This window comes from Oncorhynchus kisutch, linkage group LG17 (assembly GCF_002021735.2).
Source record: "Oncorhynchus kisutch isolate 150728-3 linkage group LG17, Okis_V2, whole genome shotgun sequence".
In the NCBI taxonomy this organism is placed as follows: Eukaryota; Metazoa; Chordata; class Actinopteri; order Salmoniformes; family Salmonidae; genus Oncorhynchus; species Oncorhynchus kisutch.
In genome coordinates this window covers 18,204,649-18,217,148 of record NC_034190.2, presented here as the reverse complement: position 1 = coordinate 18,217,148, position 12,500 = coordinate 18,204,649, and the positions used below count along the sequence as shown (strand labels likewise).

General features: G+C 44.0%; 1 protein-coding gene across 5 annotated transcripts in view; it reads left to right on the top strand.

The window, feature by feature from the left end:
* Positions 1 to 12,500, top strand: part of adgrb2 (adhesion G protein-coupled receptor B2) — a 501,873-nt gene that overhangs the window by 226,820 nt on the left and 262,553 nt on the right. For all 5 annotated transcript variants that reach the window (XM_031793151.1, XM_031793150.1, XM_031793148.1 and 2 more), the window contains exon 3: positions 11,961 to 12,053. The gene's annotated coding sequence lies outside the window, so the exon portion shown is untranslated. The remainder of the gene's footprint in view (positions 1 to 11,960; positions 12,054 to 12,500) is intronic.

The following is a 12,500-nucleotide window of genomic DNA, read 5'->3' as shown; positions in this document are numbered from 1 at the left end:
CAACGCTGCTGGGTTTTTCAAGCTCAACAGTTTCCTGTGTGTATCAAGAATGATCCACCACCCAAAGGACACCACCCAACTCAATATTAGAAAGGTGTTCCTAATGTTTTGTACACTCAGTGTATGAGATGTGTGTATTCATGTGCGTGTGTAAAATCAGTGTCTGTGTGTGTGTATTTGCTTGCGTGTGTCTGTACGTGTGTGTGTGAGTAGGGGTGTGTGTACGCATTTACAAGTGTGTGTGTGAGTGTGTGAGTGTGTGTGAGAGAGAGAGAGAGAGAGAGAGAGAGAGAGAGAGAGAGGTATTGAGTGAAAGACAAGGCGGTGGAGCGTAGAGTAGCCCTTGTGTGTCCAGTGTGTTATCAAACAGTGCATTATGGCTGACAGTCTATCCGTCTCCTCTCTTGCAGATGGACTCTACAGAGTAAATGGACAGGGTGAGGCAGCTATAAGCTCAGATTTGATGCCTGGAGAAATAGCTGTCTGAGTACCAATATACACACACACACCCACACACACACACATGCTTGTACACCCGTACACACACACCCACATACACACACGCACTTTGATGTTACACACACACATAAATGCACACATCTTATACTGTACACACTCGCAGAAGCCATAATGGGAGAGGACTGGTTGGAAAGATCATGGAAAACATTACATATTGTCAGCCGTCTGTCACGACAACCAGAAAGGGGGGGGGGGGGGGGGTTCACATGCGTATATTGCCAGTGTCCTGGTGCTCTTGGCATTGTGAGTAGTGGCTAGAGGGATAGGCTAACATTAGCGGACTTTGTTTAGACACTGCACTATATCTGCTGGAAGCTTTGACATAAGTAAGGGGTGAGGGGGAGCACCAACATGCCAATCTGGATGATGATGTATTTCCTTTATGTTTCAAATACTGTGAAGGATGTCTTGAGTGGAAGAAGACATGTACAATATGTATACTCACAAAAGCATCAGGGTGTGTGTGTGTGAGAGAGAGAGAGAGAGAGAGAGAGAGAGAAGAGGGATAGTGAGAGAGGAAGAGAACGAAAGAGAGAAAGAAAGAAGAGGGAGATCGAGAGAGAGCAAGAAAGGGGAGAGTGAGAGAGGTACAGTAGAGCAAGAGAGAGAGAGAGAGTTGATGTTGTCCATTGAGACCTACAGTATACTGCAGAACACTAAATACAATAGAAGGTGTTGTAAAGGTCAGTATGGATATTGATCAGACCTGTATTGTGCCTGTGTAGATGTAAATCCTCCTGTCTCTGAGTTATTCACTCGTAATGCTGTTGGTTATGAAGGAGGAAGATGTCATTGTTACCTACTATAGCACTTGTAGAGAAAGATATGTAGAAATATGGTGAAAGAGGGGTATGGAAGGGGAGAAAGAGACGGAAAGAGAGAGGGATGAAGGGTTAGACAGCTAGACAGAAAGGAAAAACACACAGATGAAGGGAAGATAAAGGAAGTGTCGACATCACTCAGTGTGTGTGTGTGTGTGTGTGTGTGTGTGTGTGTCCTCTGTCCTGCTCCACTGACCCTCTGTCTAAAAGAAAGATGAAAGGGGAGAATGAACACAAACACACACTGCAGCACCACCATACCTGCATATCTCTCAGCTCAACAGTGCTTATTAACAAGACTGTGAATAGGAGGCACGCACCATTGTAGGAGGTTTGATTGATTAATGTATTTATTGGGAGAAAAGATGTGCTAATTACAACCCAGGGGATAACACATTAAAGAGAGAGAGAAGGAGAGAGAGAGGGAGAGAGGGGTTTTCTTGCATTGGTGAAGGTGTAAATTAGGCAGTGGGAAGCCTGAACAGTATATTTGACCTTTCAGCTAACATATACAATTTTATTCAAGCTTAAAACCTAAGAAAATGTAAAAGAAATCTATCCAAAAAAGGTGACCCACAAAAACTTAGCTCATGCCTCCACTATGGTGAAACTGTCACGCCCTGGCCATAGAGAGGCTTTTATTTTCTATTTTGTTTAGGCCAGGGTGTGACTAGGGTGTGCATTCGATGTTCATTTTCTAAGTTTTGGATTTCTTTGTGGTTTGGCCGGGTGTGGTTCTCAATCAGAGGCAGCTGTCTAGGGAACCAGCCTTACATGGGAACACGGCTGGCGAGGAAGCCCAAGAGGCAGCCCCCCCCAAAAAATATATGGGGGGCACACAGGGTGTGTGGCAGAGTCAGGTTGGAGACCTGAGCCCACTCCCAGTGCTTACCGGGGTGAGCATGTGTCCGAGCAGGCCCCGTGCTATGGGGTGATGCGCACTGTGTCTCGGCCGAGCATGTGCCGGTGTGCTCGGTGCCAGCGCCCCGCATTTGCCGGGTGGAAGCTGGCATCCAGCCAGAATGGGTGGGGCCAGCTATACGGTCGAGACCGCCAGTGCGCCTCCACGGTCCTGTGTATCCGGTGCCTCGGGCCAAGGAAGAGGCCGCTTGCATGTCTACCCAGCCTGGTGAGTCCTGTGCCTGTTCCCAGAACCAGGTCTCCTGTGTGTCCCGCCTGTCTGGCGCTGCCAGAGTCTCCCGCCTGTCCGGCGCTGCCAGAGTCTCCCGCCTGTCTGGTGCTGCCAGAGTCTCCCGCCTGTCCGGCGCTGCCAGAGTCGCCTGCCTGTCCGGCGCTGCCAGAGTCTGGGTTGTTGTGGGTAGTTGCTTTCTGTTTTCGTGTCTGCACCAGACAGAACTGTTTCGGTTGTTCTCTTTATTGTTTTGCTATTCAGTGTTCAGTTCGACTAATAAAAGATGAACCCGTACCACTCTGTACCTTGGTCCTCACCTTCTTCCACCAACAGCCGTTACAGAAACACTAAAACATTACAGAAATACACTAAGTAACAATTAAGGAACATCATCTCAGAAAACAGCTCAATGTGATTGAAGAACCCATACAATCAAATTACTTCTGGTAAATTGCTACACACTAAACAAACAAGAACACGAAGAGCTTTCTATCCAAAATGGAGATGTATGGATAAACTATAAGACGAGACCCAGATGCAGACACGGGAGGCAGATGGTTTGAGTCTTGATATCTAATAAACAATCCAAAAGAGTTAGGCAAGAGAATGGTCGTGGACAGGCAAAAGGAGTCCAGGAGGTACAGAGTGGCAGACAAGCTCGAGGTCAGGGCAGGCAGAATGGTCAGGTAGGCTCGAGGTCAGGGCAGGCAGAATGGTCAGGTAGGCTCGAGGTCAGGGCAGGCAGAATGGTCAGGTAGGCGGATACGGAGCCCAGAAAACAGGCAAGGGTCAAAAACCGTGAGGTCTAGCGAAAGAGAATAGAAGCAGGAGTACCGGAAAAACGCTGGTTGACTTGAAAGGCATACAAGACGAACTGGCACAGAGAATATATATACACCAGGGAAATGCGGGACACCTGGAGGGGGTGGAGACAATCACAAGACAGGCGAAACAGATCAAGGTGTGACACAAACCACTTTACCAACTATTTCGGCCACATAACAAAGAACCAAGAACAAAAACATATACATGATAAATGACTACATTTAGAATTAGCTATCAAAGACTACCAGAACCCACTGGATTCTCCAATTACCTTGAATGAGCCACAGGACAAAATACAAACTCTCCAACCGTAAAATGTTTGTTGTGTTGATGGTATACTAAACAAAATGATAAAATATACATACCACAAATTCAAATGGGCTATTCTTAAACTATTCAACATTATCCTCAGCTCTGGTATATCTTCCCCAATATTTGGAAGTAAGGTCTGGTCACCCCAATCCACATACAGTAAGTGAAGACAAATTTGAGCATAATAATTAGTGGAATCTGGGTCAACCATAATCTCAGAAAAATCCTCTGCAATATCATCAACAGCAGACTCCAACATTTCCTCAGTGAAAACAATGTCCCGAGCAAATGTCAAATTGGCTTCTTAACAAAATACATGTATACACCCTGCACACCCTTATTGACAAAAACAAACCAAAACAAAAGCAGTCTTCTCATGCTTTGTTGAAAAAAACTTTTGACTCAATTTGGCATGAGGGTCTGCTATACAAATTGGTGGAACACGCTGTTGGGGAAAAAACATAGGACATAAAATCAATGTACACAAACAACAAGTGTGCAGTTAAAATTGGCAATAAACACACATTTATTTCCTTCAGACCCCTTGACTCCACATTTTGTTAAATTTATTTCAGCAAACTTGACATGTGTAAATATTTGTATGAAGATAATAACTGAGACATAAACTGAACAAGTTCGACAGACATGTGACGAACAGAAATTGAATAATGTGTCCCTGGACAAAGGGGGGGGGGGGGGGGGGTCAAAATCAAAGTAACAGTCAGTATCTGGTGTGGCCACCAGCTGCATTAAGTACTGCAGTGCATCTCCTCCTCATGGTCTGCACCAGATTTTCCGGTTCTTGCTGTGAGATGTTACCTCACTCTACCACCAATACACCTGCAATTTCCTTTTCTGGGGGGAATAGCCCTAGCCCTCACCCTCCGATCCAATAGGTCCCAGACATGCTCAATGGGATTGAGATCCAGGCTCTTCGCTGGCCATGGCAGAACACTGACATTTCTGTCTTGCTGGAAATCACACCACGAATGAGCAGTCTGGCTGGTGGAATTGTCATGATGGAGAGTCAAGTCAGGATGAGCCTGCAGGAAGGGTACCACATGGGGGAGGAGGATGTATTCCCTGTAATGCACAGCATTGAGATTGCCTGCAATGACAGCATCCGATGATGCTGTGACACACCACCCCAGACCATAACCTCCAAATCAATCCCGCTCCAGAGTACAGGCCTCGGTGTAACGCTCATTCCTTCGACAATAAACGTGAATCTGACCATCACCCCTGGTGAGACAAACCCGCAACTCGTCAGTGAAGAGCACTTTTGGCCAGTCCTGTCTGGTCCAGCAATGGTGGGTTTGTACCCATGGGCAACGTCGTAGCCGGTGATGTCTGGCGAGGACCTGCCTTACAACAGGCCTACAAGCCCTCAGTCTGAGCACTGATGGAGGGATTGTGCGTTCCTGGTGTAACTCTTGAAGTTGTTGTTGCCATCCTGTACCAGTCCCGCAGTTGTGATGTTCGGATGTACCGATCCTGTGCAGGTGTTGTTACACATGGACTGCCACTGCAAGGACGATCAGCTGTCCGTCCTGTCTCCCAGTACGGACATTGCAATCTATTGCCCTGGCCACATCTGAAGTACTCATGCCTCCTTGCAGCATGCCTAAGGCACGTTCACATGGATGAGCAGGGAACCTGGGCATCTTTCTTTTGGTGTTTTTCAGAATCAGTAGAAAGGCCTCATAACTGTGACCTCCTACTCCTCCTCTGTTCCTCTGGTGATGTAGCCCCCAGTTCCACTACTATTTCCCAGGTACTATCATTTGTTGACTTCTGTAACCGTAAAAGCCTTGGTTTCATGCATGTTAACATCAGAAACCTCCTCCCTCAGTTAGTTTTTCAATGCTTTAGCACACTCCGCCAACCCCTCTAAATACACCTCTGCTGTCTTCAAGCAAGATCTCAGCGATCACGACCACCCCTCATCACTGTCAAACGCTCCCTAAAACACTTCAGCGAGCAGGCCTTTCTAATCGACCTGGCCCAGGTATCCTGGAAGGATATTGACCTCATTCCATCAGTAGAGGATGTCTGGTTATTCTTTAAAAGTGCTTTCCTCACTATCTTAAATAAGCATGCCCCGTTCAAAAAATGTAGAACTAAGAACAGATATAGCCCTTGGTTCACTCCAGACTTGACTAACCTTGACCAGCACAAAAACATCCTGTGGCGTACTGCATTAGCATCGAATAGCCCCCGCGATATGCAACTTTTCAGGGATGGTTAGGAACCAATATGCACAGGCAGTTAGGAAAGTGAAGGCTAGCTCTTTCAAACAGAAATTTGCATCCTGTAACACAAACTCCAAAAGGTTCTGTGACACTGTAAAGTCCATGGAGAATAAGAGCACCTCCTCTCACGAGGACAGATGCAGAGTCTCGGTCTGATGCCATTAAAAGGTAATTTACCACCTTCACAAGTGCAGTCTCAGTGCTATGATGGCGTCTAAAACCAGACTGAAGCATTTCGTATACATTGTTTGTCTTCAGGAAGGCAGTGAGTTGCTGCGCAAAAGCCTTTTCTAAAAAATTTGAGAGGAATGGAAGATTCGATATTGGCCGATAGTTTTTTTTATTTTCTGGGTCAAGGTTTGGCTTTTTCAAGAGAGGCTTTATTACTGCCACTTTTAGTGAGTGTTGTGAATGTTAGGTCGACATTTGGAAAGTTTACCAACAAATTGTCTGTTTCCATCCGGCCTGTCGTAACATTTGTTATCTGACGTACTTAACACGCATTAAAAAGGTTGGATGGAAACACAAAACACTAAATTAATAGTGTTCCAGATCTGGCGAAAAATGATTAAATCATTTAAAGAACCCATTGCCATCTATGGTTGTGAGGTCTGGGGTCCACTCACCAACCAATAATTCATTACATGGGACAAACACAAGATTGAAACTCTGCATTCAGAATCCTGCAAAATATACTCTGTGTACAATGCAAACATTGCATGCAGAGCAGAATTAGGACAATATCTGCTAGTTATTAAGAAAAGAAAAGAGCTGTTAAATTCTATAACCACTTAAAAGTAAGCGATGCCCATACATTCCCCCACAAAGCTCTCACCTACAGAGTGATGAACCTAGAGAAGAGTCCCCTCAGCCAGGTTCTGGGGCTCTTTTCACAAACACATACAGACCCGAGGACAGCAACACAATTACATCCAAACAAATTATGAGAAAGCAGAAAGATAACTAGTTGACACACTGGAAAGAATCAACCAAAAACTGAGCAAATTGGAGTGATATCTGTCACTAAACAGAGAGTACACAGTGGCAGAATACCTGTGACCAAAATCAAGAAAATCCATGACTATGTACAGACTCAGCAAGCATAGCCATGGTATTGAGAATGTTTTCCATATAGGGAGACCTGGTTCTCAAGAGAAGACAGGATATGTGCACACTGTCCACAAAATGAGGTGGAAACTGATCTGCACTTCTTAACATCCTACAAAATGTATGACCACATTAGAGACCCATATTTCCCACAGATCACACAGACCCATGAAGAATTTGAAAACAAATCAAACATTGATAAACTTCCATATCTATTAGCTGAAATAGTGCAATGTGACACCACAGCAGCAAGATGTTTGACCTGTTGCCACAAGAAAGAGCAACCAGTGGAGAACAAACTACATTGTAAATACAATCCGTTTATTTATCTTCCCCCCCTATTTGTACTACAAGTACAATTTGCACATTGCTAAAACACTGTACATAGCTGATAATATAGCATTTGAAATGTCTCTTTCTTTAACCTTTTGGAGTACAATATTTACTGTTAATGTCTCATAGTTTTTGTTGATTATGTTTAAAAAAGAATCATACTTTTGTTTATTATACATACAGTGACATACTCAGTGCATTTTTTCCATGCCATTAAAGCCCTAGGAAATGAATTGTGAGTGAGAGAGAGAGAGAGAGAGCGAGAGACAGACAGAGAGACAGAGAGAGAGAGACAGACAGAGAGACAGAGAGAGAGAGAGAGAGAGAGAGAGAGAGAGAGAGACAGACAGAGAGACAGACAGACAGACAGACAGACAGACAGACAGACAGACAGACAGACAGACAGACAGACAGACAGACAGACAGACAGACAGAGAGAGAGAGAGAGAGAGAGAGAGAGAGAGAGAGAGAGAGAGAGAGAGAGAGAGAGAGAGAGAGAGAGAGAGAGAGAGAGAAAAAAAAAAACGTTGGTTTTCCTGACACTGTTATTGTGTTTTCCGTGACAGCCGAAATTAGCGGGTTGGTGGCGACTGGCGTTTGAATTATCATAACCCTATTAGCACAATCCCCAGGGAGACGTGTGATTGTGTGTGTGTTTTTCCTGAGATTTACCCCTCTGTCCTGCTCCACTGACCCTCTGTCTGAAAGGAAGATGAAAGGGGAGAATGAACACAAACACACACTGCAGCACCACCATACCTGCATATCTCTCAGCTCAACAGTACTTACTAACAAGACTGTGAATAGGAGGCACGCAACATTGTAGGAGGTTTGATTGATTAATGTATTTATTGGGAGAAAAGATGTGCTAATTACAACCCAGGGGATAACACGTTAAAGAGATTCCACTTGTTTCCAACGTGGTCCCCGATGAGCGACAGGGAGGAAGAGAGAGAGAAGAAAGAGCAACATTTTCCTGACACTGTTTTTGTCTTTTCCGTGACAGCCTAAATTAGAGGGTTGGTGGCGACAGGCGTTTGAGCTATCATAACCGTATTAACACAGTCCCCAGGGGATGCGTGTGTGTGTACGTGTGAGTGAGTGAGTGAGTGAGTGAGTGAGTGAGTGAGTGAGTGAGTGAGTGAGTGAGTGAGTGATTGAGTGAGTGAGTGAGTGTGCAGCCCAGGGCAGCCCAGGGCAAATCCTCCCTAATCACACCCATTTGACAGCCAAACATGGGGTGTTCCCTAGAGCTCACCCAACTTCCCTGAATATCTGGAGATGGATGCTCTAACTAACTATCCACTCACTGTCACTTCCAAGTGCCAATTGTCAACTCCATGTCAGTGCACTGTTCTCTGTACTGTAGATACTATTTTGACACGTTTGTGTAAAGTGAGAACCAGAACTTTTCCCCTGTTTATATGATCTGTTGTTGATTCCAAGCACCCTTTGATTTGTCGACCCAATAATAATGTTAGTTAAGCACCTTTAATGTGATTAATGTTGTCCTACTGTTAAGATAGAGGGTTGAGCAGCCAAGTTAGTTAGTGTGCAACTAACAGCGACAGTTGAGGTTCAGGTGCAAAAATAGTTGGTATTTATTGACAGCGCAGGTGATGATGAGAACTCAATCCAGAGGTTATTTAAAAATGTACAGATTATAAAAAATTATGAAAAATAGTATCCAAAAATACGTAGATAAAATAAACCTGAATGGTCAATATCAATATTACTTGGCTCAAGGATAAAAGGCCCTATAATTGACACTGACAATATATTAAAGTCACACACCTGAAGATAACTGGCAGAGCTCTGTACAGCAGGAAAATGTGTGAAAGATGTGAATGATTATGTGGATTATTATTAATGGACATTTTTGTAGGGGTTGATACATTTTTTGTCAGGGCAAATAAAGTCTGACATTTTTAAGTGGAAATTACAAGCCTTTTTTTATCCTTGAATGCACTACAGGTTTGCATTTCCTGCTGTGCAGATTGAGGATCATGGGTATCCTAAAGCATTTCCTGTTGTGCAGATTGAGGATCATGGGTATCCTAAAGCATTTCCTGCTGTGCAGATTGAGGATCATGGGTATCCTAAAGCATTTCCTGTTGTGCAGATTGAGGATCATGGGTATCCTAAAGCAATTCCTGCGGTGCAGATTGAGGATCATGGGTATCCTAAAGCATATCCTTCTGTGCAGATTGAGGATCATGGGTATCCTAAAGCATTTCCTGTTGTGCAGATTGAGGATCATGGGTATCCTAAAGCATTTCCTGTTGTGCAGATTGAGGATCATGGGTATCCTAAAGCATATCCTGTTGTGCAGATTGAGGATCATGGGTATCCTAAAGCATTTCCTGCTGTGCAGATTGAGGATCATGGGTATCGTAAACCATATCCTGTTGTGCAGATTGAGGATCATGGGTATCCTAAAGCATATCCTGCTGTGCAGATTGAGGATCATGGGTATCCTAAAGCATTTCCTGCTGTGCAGATTGAGGATCATGGGTATCCTAAATCATTTCCTGTTGTGCAGATTGAGGATCATGGGTATCCTAAAGCATTTCCTGTTGTGCAGATTGAGGATCATGGGTATCCTAAAGCATATCCTGCTGTGCAGATTGAGGATCATGGGTATCCTAAAGCATTTCCTGTTGTGCAGATTGAGGATCATGGGTATCCTAAAGCATTTCCTGTTGTGCAGATTGAGGATCATGGGTATCCTAAAGCATTTCCTGCTGTGCAGTTTGAGGATCATGGGTATCCTAAAGCATTTCCTGTTGTGCAGATTGAGGATCATGGGTATCCTAAAGCATTTCCTGTTGTGCAGATTGAGGATCATGGGTATCCTAAAGACCTACACTTATCTGGCATTAAACATGAACACCTTTAACCTGGTAGGTTCAATCCTTAAAAAGATTTCACCCAAATCTAACTACCTGTAGCTCAGGACCTGAAGCAAGGATATGCATATTTTTGATACCATTTGAACGGAAAGTTTGTGGAAAGGTGAAATTAATGTATTAGAATATAACACATCTGGTAAAAGACATTACAAAGAAACAAATATGAGTTTTTTTGTTTGTTTTATGTTCCATCATCTTTGAAATGCAAGAGAAAGGCCACAATGTATTATAAATGTATTAGCAAATGCTTCGACTAACAAACCATTGCATTTCTGTTCAAAATGTTGAATCAAGTCTCTCCAAATATGCCTAATTGTTATATTAATATATTTTCATGTTCATAACTGTGCACTCTCCTCAAACAATAACATGGTAATATTTCACTGTAATAGCTTTTGTAAATTGGACAGTGCAGTTAGACTAACAATAATTTAAGCTTTCACCCCATGCCAGATATGCCTATGTCCTGGGAAAAGTTATTGTTACTTACAACCACATGCTAATCACATTAGAGCACGTTAGCTCAACCGTCCCGCAGGGGGGGGGGCACTGATCCTGTAGAGGTTTTAACTCCTCCCCTAACCTTAACCTTTACCTAACCATTTTACGAATCAACTTCAATTGGGTAATGTCAGAGTTGGGACGTCCCAAAAATTCCTGATTGCAAGGACCGTGGTGAAAGCTTGCGAACTTCACCGGTGCGTGGTCATCTGGTAGTAGGAGCTAGCTCATGGCGGTGGGAAGTAAGTTGACAGGTTAGCAATACCAAACCAAAGAAAGACAATTAGTAAACATTTCTAAATGAATAGTATGACTACCACACTCTGGTGTTTGTTCCCTTACATGTACAATATTTGAGGACTAGTGAAAGCATAGGTTAGTAAGCAAGAATATGTCTGTTTGTGTGGGGGGAAATGGAGGGAAATGTCCATCATGTGAATATAGCTCAAAGGCACATCATCCCACCTATGCCTTCATATTTTGTCATGTTTGTTTTAATTGATGATAATAGATAATAGATAACTGAAATAGAAATGTAATATGGTTTTCTGTCATTTGGGGTAGTGTTTAACTATTGCTGGTTATCCTGGAGCATCAGCTTTCTCAGGAGTGACAGTGTGTGTGTGTGTGTGTGTGTGTGTGTGTGTGTGTGTGTGTGTGTGTGTGTGTGTGTGTGTGTGTGTGTGTGTGTGTCTGTGTGTGTGTGTGTGTGTGTGTGTGTGTGTGTGTGTGTGTGCGTGCGTGCGTGCGTGTCTGTCTGTCTGTCTGTCTGTCTGTCTGCCTGTCTGTGTGCGTGCGTGCGTGCGTGCGTCTGTCTGTCTGTCTGTCTGTCTGTCTGCCTGTCTGTGTGCGTGCGTGCGTGCGTGCGTGCGTGTGTGTGTGTGTGTGTGTGTGTGTGCCTGTCTGTCTGTCTGTCTGTCTGTCTGCCTGTGTGTGTGCGTGCGGCAATTCAGAGAGAACTTCAGTGTTTTCTTGTCTGAGTTTTTGTTCTTTGTTACTAATGTAGCCTATTACTTAATGGGCTACATTAGATGTTCATGTGTCCATTATTCCTAGCTTTGTTTATCTCATACATTTTTTCTGACAAATGGTCGACACAACTTCAAATAGCGGTTTCCTGAAGGAAAGGAAGAATAGCAAATGCAATACAGATGCACCGTCCATCACTTGTACAATGCTATGACATAACAGTGTTCCATACCACAGTTACTTATATGTATATGTTCTGTTCTCTCTCCCTATCCAGATCCCTACTCAGACTCAGATGATGATGACCTGAAGGTGAAGACACAGAGACCCAGATCAGCAGACCAGCCAGGTGTGTTTCAGGCACAGACAGGTGAGTCGTGATGTGTGTGAATGTGTGTGTGTGTGTGTGTGTGTGTGTGAGAGAGAGCGAGAGAGAGAGAGAGAGAGAGAGAGAGAGAGAGAGAGAGAGAGAGAGAGAGAGAGAGAGAGAGAGAGAGAGAGAGAGAGAGAGAGAGATTCAGACTGTGTAAGTGTGTGCGTGTGATAGACAACTAGTGTGTGAGCCTGGGCTGGATGTACAGTGATGTAATGGAGAAAGAAGTTAGGAGTAATCTGTTATATAATTGTATAAAATATGGTACAAGAATATATATATTTTACAGAAATAAAAGAAACAACATGGAGCCACACACACACACACACACACACACACACGCACACACACACAGCCCCCTTGGCCCCCACCTCTGCCATAAGGATAACCCCACTGGGGAGAACCCTTGGCACTGCCTCTCCTGTTCTCATCCCTGTCTCCCCC